Source organism: Varroa jacobsoni, unplaced genomic scaffold (genome assembly GCF_002532875.2).
Source record: "Varroa jacobsoni isolate VJ856 unplaced genomic scaffold, vjacob_1.0 contig03108, whole genome shotgun sequence".
In the NCBI taxonomy this organism is placed as follows: Eukaryota; Metazoa; Arthropoda; class Arachnida; order Mesostigmata; family Varroidae; genus Varroa; species Varroa jacobsoni.
In genome coordinates, this window is record NW_019214950.1 from 18,942 (window position 1) to 38,487 (window position 19,546).

The 19,546-nt window shown below is 42.0% G+C and overlaps 1 long non-coding RNA gene across 2 annotated transcripts; it reads left to right on the forward strand.

The window, feature by feature from the left end:
* The first annotated feature begins 986 nt into the window (after nt 1-986).
* On the forward strand, nt 987-6,622 carry LOC111272729 (uncharacterized). 2 transcript variants are annotated; one of them, XR_002687695.2, is made up of 3 exons: nt 987-1,520; nt 5,072-5,169; nt 6,071-6,622. It is a non-coding gene; the product is annotated as an uncharacterized LOC111272729 (long non-coding RNA). The 2 variants fall into 2 exon arrangements; XR_015315822.1 differs by lacking the exon at nt 987-1,520 and adding an exon at nt 3,973-4,211.
* Nucleotides 6,623-19,546: the final 12,924 nt, after the last annotated feature.

Sequence of the window (19,546 nt, forward strand, 5' to 3'; positions counted from 1 at the left end):
GTGTTGCATTGTTTCCTTTTGCACCAATAACGTGTCTTTTAGGAACGTGACCTTTTTACATGCCGACGCTGTTGTGGCCGCTGTCGATGTTTACTTCATGCCTGACTATGTTATGAATATCTACTTTTTTATTCTATTGAGCTTGATTGTTTTGCTTTTTCAAAACGACCATCAATTTTCAGCGAGTTGCGAGCGTTACACGATTCACAGTTTTTCGATTTCGAACAAATCCACATGATATAGGAGACCACATTACCTATGCTTATATTTACCTACCTATATACATAAGGGTGCTTATTGCATGCCGGATATTGTTTCTACGGCCTACACAGGGCATGATGCTACTGGTCATATTGTGGCCTAATTCCTCGATGGGATACCGGTACAGTTGGTCGAGTCGGGTGCATAAAGTGCAAAAGTTGTGCAACATTACACGCTTAACTGAAGTATTAACTGAATTCGGTTTAACGCAGTGCGAAATCCAAATAGACGAGGCCGTTTTACATTTTTTTTTTTATATAATATATCTTATCACTCGGAAAAACTTTAGGGAAGACGGCAGGCAGACTATTTCCAATAGAACAGAGCGCTCGCAGATATTATCACCGTCACCTACCAGCGGAGCTCAATGAAAATTGCTTAAACAGAAGATTTAGCCAGAGGTCTTGAAGAATTCCCTGCCCGTCTGCCAGACATGACGACAATGGACTCTTTTTTGTTAGTTTACTTTGAAGATAAAGACTACCCCTGAAAATTGACACGCTGGAAATTTGGAAAGCGTGCAGAACTTTACGAGCTAATAGCTTGCTGCTGTCAGCAATCTAGTGACCAGAATGATAGTAGTTCTGAATATCTTCGGCAAAAAAGTTATACATTTCATAAACATTCTTTGGCAAATTTATATATTAATTTTATCTAGATAAAATTGAACTTATAATCATTTAAACCGTGCATGCATTTCATAACTTTCTTCTTTCGATTTTTTCGAAAAGACATTCTCTATATTTCTTTTTTTCTAATTAGTCAAATTTTAACATGCCGCTATGTAGTTGATTCCCACAGGTGATTGACGGGTGTATGCGAAATCAAAACAGCTGTTTGCTAACGATGCTGATGACAACCAAAAATTGAACCTGTGATCCTAGTTCTAGGGTATAACATGGAGGTTTACTTGCCGAGCACGGCAATAGCGGTGAGGACAGCGGCAAGTAAGGAGTTTAAGCGCAGGAGGTCCTAAGCAGATTTAGACTCAGAAACACATTTTTTCTTAACGGAGCTGTTGATCATCATTTGTCGGCGTCCTCTACTCCCCAAACGCAAACGAAGCTTGCCACTACCTGACTTTCCGCTGCCGCTACGCGCTATGTCACACAGCTCTCTTCAGCTAGTAGCGACAAAGAACGAAAACAGGCACTTGTTATTTGCGCCGCTCGACGTGCAGCGTGGCTGATCGAAAGAAAAGTTAATTTTTCAGTACCTCTGAGGCTGCTGTCAGAGCCGCCACAAGGGCAGTTGTAGAGGTAAGCGAAGAACAAGTTTTTCGCTAGACTAAAACTAGATAAGTCCCAGGCTAAAAGTAGTAACTATTTCGAGCTGACTTGCCCATTGGAGGGGGCAGGCATCCGGCGGTATCGCACTATTGAATGGCGAGTTGCGAGAAAGCAGCAGCCGTGGCGAGACGAATAATAAGAGTTACCAAGAGACAGGCCACCGAACTATTATGTGGTTTATCCAGTTCGACCTGAGCTATGTCGGGATCAACAACCGTCTGGCCTTCATCTGCACCTGCTTACGCTGTCATGACGCCAGCATGAGTAGCAAATCAGGCATCTGAATACAATTGTAGATATACATATCATAATACCCATTCAGTATTCATTTTGTAACCTGCAATTCTACTATGAAAAAGGACTTCTACAGAACGATTGTTACTATGTGTTGACATTTTTTTGTCGGTGGTAATGGCGGGGTATATTATTTCTAATCACTATGTCAAATTTTGTAACGGAATAAGTGTCAGGCATGAGTATGCATAAACTGCACAGCTGCTGATCGCTGGTCTTATGCTGAACACAATATAGGCGTTAGCATTTCAATCAGCCAGCCTGAACGACCATTGCCCGAAGAGTAACCCATTTACGACAAAAGAATTACCCATTCTTAATCTATTTAAATGTTACAGTTTCGGCCCTCTTTACTTGTGTCTTACTTGATGTTGAAACAATATGCAGCTCACGTATGTCTTCGAAGTACGTATCGCCCGTGGCGGCTAGCCATTTGTTATCCATGTGAGAAACGGATCTAGTAACTTCAAGTAGTAAATATTCGCGTGAAGTTCGATGTTCAAATAGCGTATGAGGACCCGTAAATGTAGCGTGCCACTTTTATTAACCTTTTAATAACCTTATAACCACACTGATCTCGTTAACCTACTTTTAACGGCTTTCACCTAATCGTCATTGAGGAAAAGACCTTGTAGGAACTTGGAATTTGAGTGAAGTCCGATTCTAATAACCATTCAAACATATGTCTGTTTCCTTCATTATTAACGTGTCTTCATTGTGTCCCGTATTCGCCAAGTGTAAGTGTTCATCTCTCATATTATTTCGATATTTCGTAGTTGAAGCCTCAATTGATGTCGAAAAATTACTCAAAGATCTAATTTCTCAAAATTTAAGTTTGTAGATCCAGCTCGTCGTACAATCAATAGGGACCAAAAGTGAATTTACTTGTATGATACTCCTCACACAGCCGTCTTTTAATCTCTAGCATTAACAATAGCATTAACAAACCTCTAACCATTTACCAGTCGATTCGCGTGAAAAGGTAAGGAGGTGAGGTCTTCGCGACAAAGATCTTCACGTCCTATTTTGAGACCCACTTTCCTAGTCTCAGTTATCACAGTTACTATCGACGAAATCCCAAATTGCAGTTTCTAGTTGCGTGAGGTCCACATGCGCTAAATCATCACACCTCTGACCAAGCCTTGTGGATAGCTGCTATCCGTCAACTCTGTTACTTGCACCCTCGAATTGGTCGCAATAAAGGTTTCAAACAATTTTGCTAGCCATCCTAAGATACTCTCTTAGAACGCTGCTAGTAAATCCGCAGAAAAAAGCACCATAGCCACTACAGGGCAAACGATGCGTTCCCAGTAGACCTTTCATTGCGTATCAATGTTTCTCTTGTAAAGAGATGTATGCATTTACCTTCGAGAAGCACTCTTTTCTTATTTAGCTTCTATTGTGTAGCATCCGCCTCTAAGCTAGGGCCCGTTACGATGCTCCCGAAGCTATGTAATGAATGCACATAAAGTGTTCGCCTTGATTATCCCAGCTGTGCACATTACGGGAGAGTATGGACTCGAGACAGCTTCTGCATCTTTACTGGCGTTGCTAGACGTCCAAACGTCGGTACCAATGGTCCTTCTGCCGCCAGCTGTGTCCTAAGTGTTCTGCGTGCCCCAGTCGAGGGAAATACTATCCGGCTGAAAACGCTTACCCCACAACAGGTTTACAGCGGTGTACCCACACTAAAGTGTTTGAGCTGCTTTCGAAAATGTTATTCCTGTCTTTTGCTCGAAACTCCCTTACTCGGCGCGCCGAATTCAATGGGAACGCTCAAAGGAGGATTTTGATTATACTAGTCCTAATAAGAAATCCTATAATTTAAGACAGGTTTCAAAGCAGAACAAAAACTAACAGCTGTAGGAAGCGGGTAGGACATTCTAAATAGAAAAAAATAAATAGAAAAAAAATAAATAGCACAACCATATGTGCGAACCTTAATATGAAATTATTTGCATGGCAACATTGATACACTGTTTCTAAAACTAAACGACCCAGAAAGTGCTGATAAGCCAACAAAGCGGATCAATGTTAACAGACCAAGGACTAATAATGGCTTAAAATTTAACATGGCGATTAAGACCAGGTCACAACACACGTTTTCTTGCGTTTGAAGTCTGGTGTTTGCGCGAAGAGGCAGGGCAGATTAACAACTTGCTCCGAAGGCGACAAAAATATGCGCGACCCATAACTATAATCCTGAAAAACTCCGTTTCGTAATGCCCGTTTACGATCGTTGCATCGACTAGCAGCTGTTGCATTGAAGAAAATCCTGTTGTCTAGACAACAAAAACAAGCAAACCAATTAGAGTCAAACTGGGAAAATCGGGTCGGAGTACGCTCGGATGACATCAATTACTAAAGGTCACTATTTTAAGCACACCGTACTTGAGATAATATAGAGTTCTTGGGTTACCCACATTCGATAGTATAAGATATCCTATCCAAAAGCGTCTACCAGGAGGCTCGCTTCCTAGGAGAAGTAAGGCAGTTCTAAAGATTTAAGGCGAAAGGATGTGATATCTACAAATCTTAGGAAAACTAAAGGCGAATTTCGACCATGTGTTATCCCCACATACCAATATTGTTTTGAGCTATTGTTGAAAATCTTCAACAGGTATAGCCCAGTTTAACCCAGAGTTCAAAATATCACGAAAATATATAGCGCTTCCACATAATACATGACATAGCTCCTCAAGAAATCATGGATACATTGAAAAAAGCCTCTCAGTTCCTGTTTTGAGCTAGACAAATGGTTGACAAGATTGAAATTCTATGGATATATCAGGGCTACTATCATACTAAACCGATTTTTTGCGCATAGTTTATAGTTCTGCTAAACCAGGATAGGGCTAAGTATGAAGTAGAGATATAAGCCTTTGGTCTATATCTTGTATGTGTCCACTAATCCGAATTAAAAAAAAAAACTGAACAATTTTAAAAGACTTTGAAAGACGCTTGCACAAATTCATAGCTTACGGGTCAATTGTTTACAATTAACTGGTGAGACAGTGCATCCTCAGTGCAGGCGTCCGATGGTTGCCGTCTGACATCCGATTTCAGTGGGTTTTACTAAGATCTGTCTGGCCCTCAAACAAACCAGGGGCATCTCTTCTGCCCGCCAGGACGCAGTGCAGGCATTGTCTCCCGAAACAGTTCCTGCGCGAAATCTTTGGTGCACGTTTATCACCTGGTCGACCCCTTGGATGCATGTTTGTTTTCAGATGCACTTCCAAGAACGGATACCCCTATCGACGATCGCGAGTCGGTCCGCAAAGCACTTCACCTTCATCGGTCGGATCGCTGAAGCGTATTCTACAAGGTAGGGGTTGCCCTTACACTGTCGAGCTAGAACTGAACAGAATAGTAACACTTACCTGTAAGCAAAATTAGAGGCACAAGCAATGTTAGTGTATAAAATTAATGCTTTGCATCGATAATTATACTTGAACCTTAAAACTGGAAATAAATCATATCTTGGGTTTTCAAACAAACATTTTATCAATTACCAAACTATACGTGCACAACCGAAAAAAAAAAGAACAGAAAAAACTATTTTTATTCGAAGGCGTACGTATGATAAAAATGACGCCTGTTACGAGACACTGGGTTTCGCTTTTAAAGAGAAGCTAACTATTCTCATTAATGATTGTAATTATCATTATAAGTCTTTAAATTTTGTTATTAGTATAATTACATGCAAGACTTATTTGTGTTTATTTTTACATTGCACTCATTCGTCAGATATAAGATTCGATTAAAAAAGCCAGGTCACATTGTGTGAACTAAGCTACAGTAAGGCCATTAGCAACGCATCTTTTTGTAAAAAACCTGCTGATTAATGCGATCACCAAGTATGCTATACACTTCAATTATTGCATATAGGAACTTTACAAATGTGTTTCTTTCCTGAAAATATGACGTCGCTATTTCCAGGAAAAAGGCGTGAACACGTGGAACTATTTTTCACGTTAGCTTCTTTTGGGGGCACGTTGACCTGTCAATTTGGTGTGAGAAACTGAAATTCTAATAGGTCTTCCAAGTCAGTCGAACCAAATGTATTCTCAACCAGGTCGTACTTTTCCATTGGAGTTCTTTTAAACCCCCTAAATAAAGAAAAAGAGCAAAATGATTGTTCGCTAATAGCACGTTGATGGGGACCAAGCTGAACTTACAATGCGCTGTGCATTTACCATTGCTGCTGCTACTAACTCTTCTTTCAGGATCAGAAGTTTTGCCATTACGAGTCTTTCGCGTTCGTAACCCCTCCTATGATCAATCTACTGGCTCCTTACGTGACCTTGCCCGCCATTGAACGATTCCCGCCAACGACGCTTGCAGAGCGCATCTTTTCCTTAGACCCTGAGCTCTTTTCTGTCCCTGCTTGCCCTATTTGTCCTAAAACGTTCGTATGTTCGAGGTTTCACAAGAAGCCCAAAACACAGAAAAACTTCAAAAGTTTTTCGCCTAAATTTGTCTCCCGCACAATGGAACGCAGAAAAACAAGCAAAAAAGACCACATTGAGATACACGGGAGTACGCGATGAAACAGGGGGCTGTACGGTTTGTGCTGTCGGGAACTAAACGGTCTGCTTTTGTCGAGGGAGTATTCAAGAGACAGAAAGCGGAAATGAAAGGATTAGAAGAACAAGACGTGATGCAGTGTGACGAATAACGAAGGCGACGTCGGAGATGTCGTAGACCACGAGGAGAAAAATGTGGAGATCACGACGAGGGAGTCGAAGGCGGCGAGAAATCGAAATAGAAAACGATGGTCTTGTACCTTTTGTGAGTTCATTTGTGTGTGCGCGACGGTCCACACTGTCATTACTATCACATATGTTCACAACTAGATAGCACAGTTGCTTTGTGACTTCAATAGCATTCTGCCTGTTAGCCTTGTTTTTACCTGGAAATTGTTAGTAATCGTGTAACCTATGTTCTTCTCGCTCCCGATACGACACGTTGAATAATAGTAAGAGGAAAGTGACGGCTGAAAGTGGCTGGAGTGCTATCTCCGCAACCGACGCGAGCCGCTAAAGAGCCGGGTGAGAAAAGATTGGCTGCGAGCGGTTGCTCAGTTGTTTGGTAGCCATGGCTAAAAAAAGACAAAGAACGAGTTAGCGAGTAACAAAGCCATCATCGAAGAAACAGAAGTCAACATTTCTTTACAGCAATAACACCAGCAACAATAGTAATAACAGGAGCGATGGCACATCTACTAGTGCCGTCGGCAACGAGGCGTCAGACGTCTGCAAATCTCCTATACCCCAACTCTACTTTGTAGTATGCCTTCCCTTTTTTTTTCTACCGCTACTACCACTGGTCCATGTTTTAATGCCGAGTCTGGAACATCTATTGGAAAAGAAGGAGGGGTAAAATAAGGACGCCAATGTCAAAAACCATCTGCGTCGTCGGTATCTAGGCATTCTACATCGCCCCGTTCCTTCGCTCCCCGTTCCCGTCGCCATCGGTTCGATCAAAAATGGATGCCTTGTCCGTCAGCTATTCGGTCATCTCCTTTGCTCATAGGGTCACGGGTTGAAGGTCAAGGGTCTGGTCAGGGCCCGAGAGCGCTATCGGCTAAACAGACTGCGCCCATCTTCTGTATGGGCTCACTTCTTTTATTCTTGGCACCCCACTTTTTTGCTTTAGGGCGTTTCCAAAGTTAAGCAAGCCGAAACCGGTAAGCAGTGCCCCTTACCTTTGGCCCAACCCGTTGCTTTATTTCCTTTTCGGCGAACCAGTTTTAGTCTTTTAGTCCACGCCGTGATATTCTGCAAACTACGTAGAATGGCAAGTAACGTACGTGGGGTCTCACATTATTCGTAGATACGAGCGAAAAAAAGCTGCCAAGCTGACGCCCCGTGTCTGAGTGTATGAGCTTTGAAATGGCCAAGGCAAAGCGACTGGTGACCGCGTAAACTAGCGTTCAAACTAAACGCCCGCCAAAATACGAAAAGTAAAATCGGCAAAGAAAGCTGTGGCTTGTCGGATTTTTTCCTGCACTGTCGCACCATTTGGTAGATCAGCAGGCGAACAGAAACGGAAAGCAATCGCGATGGAGACACGCCAAAAACGGGATACGAAGCAGGGGTACACCTATAGGAAAAAAATTAAAGAAAAAAGCATCGGAACAATTCTACTCCTGAAAGAGACAGGTACAGAAAATATCACAAAGCGATATTATTATACTATAAATGGAAAAAAGTTTGTTCTGACAGGAAAAATGAACTAAATCAAAAGTGTCGCACAATAGCAATGAAAAGGAGAACACAAAGAGACATAAATTTCAGCGCAGTTTGCCAACGGTATGGGGAAGCGTAGGAACCCGAAGCGACAAAGCTTGGAAAATACCGTACCAGATTCCAAAAATAATGATTGACCACGCCGATCACAGTCACTGAAAGCGTGAGGCCACTTTACAACGCTGAAAATTGGTTTTCATGATACACTATTTTATATCAGAACTGAGTCATTTTCGTCTGCGGGTCAGATAAGCATCCATGCATAGTTTTAGTTATACTCTTCCCGGTTATTCTTTCATAATAATCGGGTTGGCATTCTCATCTAATCAAATTCAACGATGATATAAAGTCCTGTTCAGATTCTGCTCATCTGGGGGACAGTTATTTTATTTCATAAATGATTTTCTAACCACCGTTTATGTCAACAGTGTCTAAACCGCGGTACAATTTAAAATTTAATTGGGACACCCTAATATCGCTTTCCGAGAAAATCTTCTATTATAAGGTGACACCACGTTACATATTATTAACGTCGAGAGATCGAAATTGGCTCACGATGTTTCCTGCGTTACGTGCATCGTCTATCATCTATTAGTAAATCTCAAAAATAGTTGTATAGATATAGCTATACATATATATGCTATATATATATATATATATATATATATATATATATATATATAAACTGAGACTTTTCTTATGTCTTCTTTTTAAAGCTTTAAGTAAATAAAGACAAACGTTCTTTCCCTGGTGAGAAGCGTCATTCCTGATTGTCATGTTCATTCCATATAATGCGCCATCCGCCGTTATTTCAGGCCTTAAGTCGGGCTTTATACTGCTACTAAGTTATCGTTAACATACTGCTTGTCTTGGCCGCAAGTAACTTTTTGACTGTAACTATACGCTAAGCGATATTGATACGTGTAGCCCCGTTAAAGTGTCACTTAAATACGCTGTGTATGAAAAATTTTGAAAAATTGTGGGTGATAGCATGCTAGAAGTGTCAGCAATGCAAAGGCTCAAAACAGGCAAAAAGTGCATAAGGTCCTAAACAGCTTAAGCGTTAAAACATATTGGGTCGATTCAATTGCCGATTGATATTCTCCTTTTAAAAGCCTTTTCTAGCAAAAATCTGAATGTGCCGGAAATGGCTCTTCGAGCAATTTCAATGAAATTTCGAGCATTTAAAACCTAAAGTCTATTGCGAATCTTCCGGTTCGTTTCCGTAAAAGTCTTTTTCCGACACTTTAGAAGCTCGATGATTAGTAATAACACAGATCATTTATTTAGAACAGATAAGGAAGAGATTTATCTTCGTATGGGGTTGTCCAGCGCGAAAAAATTGGCCTAATTGCTGATATATGTCCAGATCACGAAAACGATGCTCTGGCACTCGCCGTAGTGTATTTGTTGTTTGGTTAAAGAAACAACTGATTTTTGCCGAGTACTAGGAATTTCAATAAAACAGCTTATCAAAATTTATTCCAATTTAGCTGTCATATTTTGCATAAAATAACTATTTATTCAATGCGTTCGTTATCTATCGAATAGGTATTACTAAATATAACAACAATCATATAAATTGACCTCGATCCAAGACGTTACGCTCGACTAAGGTAGTTTTTATTATATGGCTAAAGCTAACGGAAATTTTACGATTGCTAGTGCTGAACTGAACTGAAAATGCACGATAAAAACCGTAGCTACAAATATTCTTCCGTGTAATTTACACGTGCTCATAGAGCCGCTAGTCCCGCAAGTTTTGAGTCCCACATATTATCCCTTACATGACAAGCAACTTCTTTCTAAAACAAGTTAGTATAAGTTTGGTAAGGTGGCATTGATTATTGTACCACGCCAACGTTCTACTGAAACGGGTACTTCTGATTTAGTGGCCGTCGATTCCACTTCTCCACCCAAAAACAATTCTCCTGCAACAGGTTTCCCACACGTGTTTTACAAAAAAAAAAAGCCTTATACGTACAATACAAAGCTTTAGAAAGAATATCATACAAAGACAATATATATATATATATCTCACTTGCACCGGAGTGTCATACATACGGCACTTAGAGCTGAATATCTTTGTGATAGTTATTTAATATCTATAAATGCATGTTTTACTAAAAAAGAGTTCAGGTTGGCAATTTCTACAAAGAAAAAAACGAAAAAAAACGGGAATGTCCGTTACGACAGCCTGTCCTAGTATGATTCTTCTTATCTTCAGCAGATCTTACTTCTTTTGTCGTCGTCTTGGCGAATGATTAAGATTGGTCCGTAGTCCAGAAACTTCTACACCAATTTTTAGCTTGTGCGTTACGTGCCACCTACCGCTACTAGCATTACATGACATCGTAAGCCAATTAGTTAATAGGGTAATACAGTAGAACTACACCGAACTTAGAAAACAAACAAAAAGGCTCATTCCAGTAAAGAGCCAGCCAAGACACCGATAACGTTCATAATATAGTCTGCCATACATGACTAAATACCCAGACACGTTATGGGCGTATAGAGGATCGTATTTAATAGCAAGTCGACCACAGTATAACAGGTGTTCTCTAACTGCAGGTACAAACAGGGAGCAGTTGCTAACTAAACGCGAACTTCCCGTCCTCGGAGCATGAGCATTGTGCGTGTTGATCGGGTTCGCGGACACAGTCGCTAATATTGCCACCGGGCTCCTTTGTTTCTAGCAATTATTGCCATCACTGGTTCTGTTGTTCTTATTATGTTAGTATTTTTCTTTGCTCGGCGAATCCACAGTAACCCGCCCAGTCCTTTTCTCGTCTTGAGGCCTTTTAGCCGGCGAAATGACCATCCGCGACCCTCAGTCAGCCGACATGAGGTCGCTTTGCAGCCCAGAGCACAGAGGCGATCAGCACAACTATGCAAATCTAAGTTTTCGGTGCCGATGGCGGACGGTTGCCACCGCAACGATGCCGAGGGCGAAACGACATGGTGAGCAAAAACGTGTCGGGATGTACTACTTTATGCCCCTAGTACAACGACGCATACAATATTGACTCACTTCAGTCGCCTGCGGCCGACAGTCTGCCGCAAGTCCATCCTCTCCATCTTTCGGTGATCCGGTCATCGAAACTAGACCCTCAATACCGTTTTGTCATTGGGTTGCTGCTGCACTGTCGATCCTTCTCTGCAACGCGTTTCTTAAATCTCTATACCGCACTTCGTCTGTCTTGCTCATGTGAGCAGGATAATATGGGTCCAGTCCAAACCGTGGCAGGCTATTTCATGCCAGTCCTACTGCTATCGGAGTAATAGGAGTGTCAACCCGACTGTTTTTAGGAAATCAAGTTTACCCTACCAACGATGTCATCTGTCCGGTTTGTGGGGTACTTCCTTTAAACAGATGTGTACCGTTAGTCCATGGAATATTGCCGGCAGCGATGTCTTTTAGAAAAAAGCGATCCGGGCAGCAGCAAGATACAGGAATGGTATTACGATGCGTGAGAATAATACGCACGTTGCTGGCATCGTAGCTGAAGCAGCAGTACTGCCAGCATCAATATACATTGGCAATGATCTAAAAGACCCAGTACAGCAGGCACAATGTTTAGTGGGGGATAAATGAATGCCGAGACACAGTGAATCCAATGCGGCATGAAGCGGCCTGGCTCAGATGTTGCACAGCCACGATCTTTGTAGTCGTTGCCAGCAGCACCGGTAACAAAAAAAGGTGGACATTCGCCAGAAGACCGTGCTCGGTGGGGCAGCGTCGCCAAGCTTGATTCATGAAGTCTGTTGGTAAGAAAAATGCTCGTTGGCAATACATCCATTCGGCAGGGTAGTCGACTAAGTTTGCCGGCCGGAGCCCATTTCGTACCCTTTTCTGGCCTCATCGTTTTCACCGACCACACCTTGCCATCGTGATGAGCCCAACTAGCTCGGGGTAACTTCCTAATGCCTTCTCTGCAGCTCCCAAAGACACAGCTCCCCGCGCAGCCCTTTCCAAAATAGGATGGTAGTACTTTCTCCTATAACCAACCATCGGTTCGTTGCGATTCTAATTCAATTGGTGCCGTCTTCATTTGCGATCTTCCTCAACACCAATGCCGTTTCTACCTACATCAGCGCTTCCGACGATCTGCCTGATTAATGCTAACCACGGATGCGCTGGCCAACACGGCCAGCCACTCTTGTGACGTCGCTTTCGCGAGCAACTATCGTGGCTGGACTGCGCGAGAAATCAGAATTGAATCGGCAGACAAGCAGGATATAGGTCGAAATAACTAGAAGCCGGGTGAAGCAAGTCAAGAAAAGGGGTCGTTGGTCAGCCTAAGGGACTACTACATAGAAAGAGGTGGGGAAAGACCGCCAAATTATGGCGCAGATTGGTAGTTAGGACAGTTAGAGGCAACTGGAAAGCAAAGCTCATGATGCGTATGGTGTTAGCCGGGGTGCCGACAAACGGGGCAAGGAGTAATGCCTTTACCAATCTGGATGACCACTACGCTCCTTCTGCCATTAGCTTTACGTACGCTTCAAAGATGAACCTAGTGATAGCCGGACAAGCGATTTGGTTAACAGTAGACCAACGATTAACAGGCAGCTACCTAGTTTAGAACGCAATCGCAATCAGACGAGGTAAAAGGGGTAAGAATTTATAGAAGGGTTCCGCTCGACTGTTGCAGTTACTGCTTTCGCTATAAGCAATGTTAAATTTATTGATGATGTAAATGTATGGTGCTGACACCGTATTCAAGTGAGGATAGAAATAGGTACAAATCTAAGCGCTATTGGGCAGCTGTTAGACTTAAACAATAGCCGGTTATAACCGAAGATAAATGATGTTTGATTTATTAAAATGTCAGTCATTTTAGTAAAAACAAACAATTTTAGAAATATAGTATTATATCTATATGTATGCCAAATCTAGATTATAAAAGTATCAATCAGACACAATACAAAAATAAATAAACATCCCTTTCCTCGTCGGATCTACGTTTAAATATTTCGAAAGAGTCCTATCGTAGGTTGTCAGACCCTGACAATAAAGGCAAAACTTTTCAAAGTTTTGCTATTAATTGAGAGGTTATTTTAACATGCTATTGTTATGTGCATACCGCATTGCAAATAATATTGGTGACCACTGAAGAGCACGGAAATAAAAAATAACATAAATCATCTTAAGGTACGCAACTTTAATGGAAATATTCGTTTATTGTATTCCATATCACCTCCTGTGTATTTCTTTGGGGCAATGCATTTGCTACTTAGTCGCTACATGCCCGTATTATGACAACGTTCGAATTATAATAGAGGCACCTCACAGGTCCTTGATGCCCCAACAGCTATCGTCTTATCCTCGTTCGTCTGCCGTATAAAAATAGGCTGAACAACTACTAGAAGACCGCATTTTGCATACATTCGAGCGTGCCCCAAATCACAGTACGCTCACCCGGTCCCGCATGTTGTCACATTATAACATCCAGGTGACACAAAATATTGATTCGTTGTCGCTACTGATTCCATTGATGAGCCTGTTTTCCGAGTATTTATTATCTATATGTATATATATATATATAACTGGTCAGTAGAGGCTCTACGATAAAGAATTCCTGCCACCTCAGGCATGCTCTCGTTCCGTGCATCACGCCATATAGATGGCGACACTGAACAGGTTTCCGTTACTGACCTGGAGTCGCGTACTTTTTGGGCGGGACTAATAGATAAAAAGAACAAGCGGAATATACTACGCAAATGCACACTGTCAAACATATAAGCATATATCTTTACAGGTATCAGTATGTGGTGCCGTTCACAACAACAAAATATTGTAATAATCAAAGCTGGAAATAGTGCGGCTGCTGAATGTTGCTTTTGTTGCCATAATTTATAGATTTGCTGAACCAATCGACGCCTTTTTATATTACTACTGAAACTGCTACTGCCTGTTATGTAGGGGTCGAATGCACACATGAAATATGGACGAATTGAGAAAATGGCGTCTAAGCAAACCCCCAAACGTCGCTATTCCTACAGCTATCGTAGCTTCTACTGGAAGAGAGGGAGACACGCACGCGTCTGACATCAGAGCAGCGCCGCACACAAATGAGCCACTTAAAAGCGACGGCCCAGTCTCCCGGAAGGCTAACCGATTAGGGGGAGAATATAGGGCGATCGCGCGATTCTTATTGTAATAGTACTAACCATTTCCTCTTAGGGTTCCACTTCTCCCTGCGAGAGGTCGGATGGGAAGCAAAAGTGCACTAAACTTATTCGACTGACGGGGAGGCGTGGTCACCCCTTCCAACCATGTTGCAATGCACAAACACGTTGGGCTCGTGCAGGAAGATGGCGGACTGCAACCGCTCCCTCGTCTCATTGCTTATTTTTCACAAGGAAAGAAACACGGATTCGAAAGGGAATTCCGCTGACGATAGTTATAGCAGCGCTGAAGTTAATCGAAAACAACAGCAGCATGGGGGCGAACAGCAGATATGACCCGCAAACAACGGCCAATGGAGCTCGGCGAACGTTCCATCGGCTGCAACAGAAGCAGTAGCAAGCAGTAAGATGAATAGTTTCGAAGGTCCATTCAGCCTAGCGGTCCCTGAGTTGGCTGAGAACGACATTGAATACGAACTTCGAATGGAATGGCTTTTATCGCTCGCTTTTGATGCTTCAGGCAGTATTTGATTGGATTTTTGCGCCATCTAGGCTTCCTTCAACCGAGTCAATTCGCTCTGTTTCTTTCTCGCTCTATCTTTCGGCGTACGTCAGCGGTAATGGTAACGCCACATCAACGTTGAAGAATAACGAGACAACAACTGCAATAACAATGTAATACAAAAGTACGATATATATCGTCACGGAAACGCAGATCGTAGCAAACATTCGGAAAAAGCCAGAGTTCACACACCTACATATGTATCTGCGTGAAGATTCTCATATAGAGTAATTATTAACGATAAATGAAGAACCTAAACAAGTCGTACACAAGAGAGCTAGACATGTACTGCGATCGTGGCGAGGTGTGCAGTAATATGTTTTAGAACATTACGATTAGTATCATCAAGATACACTAATATTTCGAAGGAAATGGGTGGAGGTTAGTAGATGAATAATTACTCAGATCCAAGGAAATCTTAAGGTATATTGATTGGTCTATAACGACAGTCTAAGCGTATTAATTAATCGCAATGAGGTTTGTGTTATGATTGACATACTTATTTCGTTCGTATATGTGCGTTTTCTAAATACTGCTTATACACTGCTATGGGCGCCAAAATTGAAAAATACAGTGTGACAGATCAGCGTCACGTTATGGACAACTATGCATCGTGCTATGCTATCTGTCAGCTTTGCTGTGTGTGATATTACAGCTGGAAACTCCAATAGAGAATGTCACACGTTTACCATTTTAAACTCCGTTCGATTACGTTACAACCACACCTTAATAATTACGATTTGTATACAGTCCCGTGCATAGGAACGATCATTAGCTAGCTCCTTTCCTAATTTGATGTCAACCTAAGCCTAGGTTTTTCCAGCCCTTGCGCCCCCCAACCCTTTCCACTTTCCAACCCAAACGAATCACTCTTATCTGCTTTTTTCTCATCCTCATATAGTTGAATTTTATCAAGATGTATCAGCAAGTCTTAATAACTACTGTTTGCAAACACTATGATACATAATCTATGCCTCGTCATAATAGTAATAACAGAATCGACTTCTCTTTCAAAAGGAGTCTTCTGGGTGTGGGTTGTAGACGTCTATAAATGAGATACAAAATTTAGCGTGAACTTCCTATAGAGTGTGCCAGATCGTGAGTAACAGATGCAATGGACTCATCATCATATATATTTCTTCGTAATGCACCTTCTCGATATCTAGTGCTTAAAATGTAACGGTGTTTCAAAGCTATGATGAATCGTTTAGTTTGCCTATTGTGCATATTTAACCGAGTAGTATTATAATTTTTGTTATTTTTAAGCTAACTTTTCCCAACTAACACATGCGCACCCTCAAGTTCAATTTGATGCTCCTAAAGTATGAAAGCCTTTTCTCAGCGCTGTTCACATCTCGATAGTAATTCATCGTCTGTCAGGACAACATCCGATTACTAGGACTGATAATAATGCTGCTAGTGCTAGAGGCGCTTCATGTCGTCTGCAGTTATGGTAGAAACCTCTAATAAAGTCGCCGTTCCCGAGTTTCCATCAGTTCCGCTCGCACATACTCTCATTAAGCCGTGGTGCTTGTAAACGTTTGCTAATGCCAACTGTCAACTCTGTTCTATATAAGTCCAAGCCTGTTGGACGATCCGCTGTGGGTCCGGTGAAAGGGACTTCGATACAAAGCTACTATAGTGATGATAGCACACCATACAGAACACAGTTAGAGACGGGACGACGAGTTGACGCGAATCGCTTCTGAGCCGCTCATTAAACGCTGGCGGTAGTGGTGCCGTGAAGTTTAGGTAGCGCGGCTGATCCGGCTCGCCCGTCCAGGAAACAGAAGCGTGTCTAGAGGGACACGTGGTAATGCAGTGACCCGAGGCGATGTCTGTTCACGAGTTCGTGTGTCCAAACGGCGTACGGGAGACTCAGACAAGAAAAGGGCGAAAGGAGTGGAACGACGCGGATGTAGGTACGGGAAGGGCGACAACAGAGGATGCAAGATTCTCTAAGGAAACGAACTGAGCCGGACACTTAATCGCGCGTATTTGCCCCTGTACAAACGAGGAAAGAATAGATGGGAAAGAGTGTTCAGAGGTTGGTGAACGAAAACGTGATGGCGTCGTTGAGGATAAGATGAATCGCAGCATCCACACGGGTGCAAGTTTATTGTAACAAAACACTCGAACGCTTTGGAAAGGCGGTTCTCGTCGTCCGCTCGTAAGTGACAGAAAATGTGTTGCGTTTGTGTCAGCCATATACCCAGCTAGGTCGACAAACAGCGCCTGATGTGCATCTTTTCATGCGGAAACGAAAGTTGTTGAAAGTTATATCGTAACGTTGACTGTTGTTTCATTTTACAGACGCGTGAAGTGGATAAATGCTATCTTCCTACGCGGGTTTTACACGTATAAGCTATCGTCGTGGATCCGACGGCTTAAGTAACCTTCAAGCAATCATAACATTTAGACAGCTGTTCAAAGTGACGGCCTTTTCAAGACTTTTATAGGCAGTTAACTTACAATAATCAGTAATAAATCAACTATTAAGTTATTGTGATTCTTCTCCAATTTGAAGCGAAACTGCGTAAGAATCTACGTGACGGTCTACACATGAAGTGGAAATTCTCTCCTTTCATTTAGTAGGTCACTAGCGAATGAAATCAATGAAACGCTGAAACAGACTTCAGTCTGAGAGGCGCTACAACGTATTATTTTCTTATAGACTTAACACTAATAGCTCGTCTTAGAATAATTCGAAAAGTCGCCACCATTGATCATAAACCCCAATACATACTCTAGCTCTGAATATCAGCAGGTGACTTCGATTGAAAAAAATATTTTATGATTCTCGCATTTGTCGAAAAGTAACCGCTTGCTAAATGACACACCGACCCCAATGTGATATCTTCCAAGTAAATAAATTTCAACTGTAAAGCGTAAAATGGATCTCGGCAATCAATGGTCCTATTGAAAAAATTCGTCATTGATGACTAAGCCCTTTGGCGAAGGCTTGATCTTGGGTATTAGAGTGTCCTGTATGTACGAGTACGAGCTGAGGTAACTATCGTTGGATGGTCTGCGAAGTAGAAGTAATAACGCTTTGCTACAGTCGAGATATCTCTTATGCGTTGCGCTGTAACAAAGCCATCATGGACAAGATAGTATTTTCCCAGCATGTTTCGGTAGTTGCAGCCATAAACGGGTGCCTCCCTTCTGCCAGCATGCCTGAAATTCGTTTTGGCATTGTATTTAACCCAAGCGTTGTGCAAAATGTACCTACACTACGAGGCTTATGACCAGGAAGACATTAACAATCCGCAAACGGTATAAGTGGTTATATATCAATGATGCTATCTTCACTTAACGCATGCGTTTACATACGTAACGAACATACGGCTATCGCGTAATCTGGCTCGCAGCATTCTGCTTAGTCTTGTTTTTATTTTAGTCTTAGCAAAGGACTAGAAACGGCTGATAATGAAGCGATCGAACATCGATAAAAAGAACAATTCTGTACTCAATTGGATTCCTTCAAAGGATATAAACCATAGTATTCATAAAAAAAAATATTACCCATCTCATAAGTTATTCGGCGAGTGGAAATGAAGCACACCGGTAAGTTCTACTGAATTTAGTTATTCTCGTAGTTAAAGCACAATTCTAAGACGTACTCTTATATATTGTTTGTGCGCGCTGTTGGACGATTTTTAAAGGCGAAAACTGCTACATCGACTCGAACCCGAGTTGCGACGGGCCAGAAGGCTTGCTCCATCCAACTGCATTAGTACTTAGACAGTAACATATTTATAGGTTGAAGTTGCTTTTCTGGTAATCCGAAGACGCAACTGCTGAGGTCTGTTAACGATAAGACTCAATCCATCCATTAGAGTAGGTGCCCGACAGTGAAACGATTGGCATGTAATGCCCGACACTGGTTCGTCGGAAGTCGTCTACGTCTGTGATAGTTAAGCTCATCTGTCCACTCGGTAGAATGCCTGGAAATTATTAAAAAGCTTAATGTAGTCAGTAACTGACCGATACAGAAGGCGGCACCGGAAACCCGTAGAAAGCTTCGACGGTAGTCCTTTTTCCTTTTGAGGATTCAACAGCTAGTGTCAAGAAAGCGAAGAGGTAAAAATAGCCCATCTTATAGAGGTCACTCAGTGAAATAGGTCAGGAGTCGGCGATAGTAAAGTAGAATCAGATTTAATGGCTCAGTTGTTGTGGCTGGAGCGTCGAGCCAGCTATTTTGCCTGTTCGTAGAACTATTCGAAGGCCATATGCTGGGTTATTTCCAAAAGGAAAGGACAGAAAGTCATCGTCGTTCAAAATACTAAACATGTTTATGAAATTCCTGTCATTGACAGTGCCTCGAAATGAAAATGAAATCAAAATCACCAGGTCTCCGTTAACCTCGAATCGCTTCAGAACTATCTTTTATGCAACGATTTTTATGCTTGAAGGAAAGGGCTACGTTATTCACGTCACCTGCCCATACATCTACTCGTTAATGACGCTTGCCGCTTAACGTTTACCCTGTTTCTTTTTTCTTTACTAAGCGTATTACTGAAATTCATCCACTCGGGTTATATCAAACTTTTTTATATTAATACGTTTGCAGTGTTATTTAGATTTACTTACGCTCGCCTATGAGGATCGGCAATACGAATTCAGTCTAGCCTGTATCCGTGCCTAATATTTTCTGGTCCTGTTGGATCCAGATGTGGACGCGATATTCTCTCACACTGTCGCGTACTCGCACAGAGGCCACACCGAAACACCCGCTCGAACTTAGTTTCTTCCTG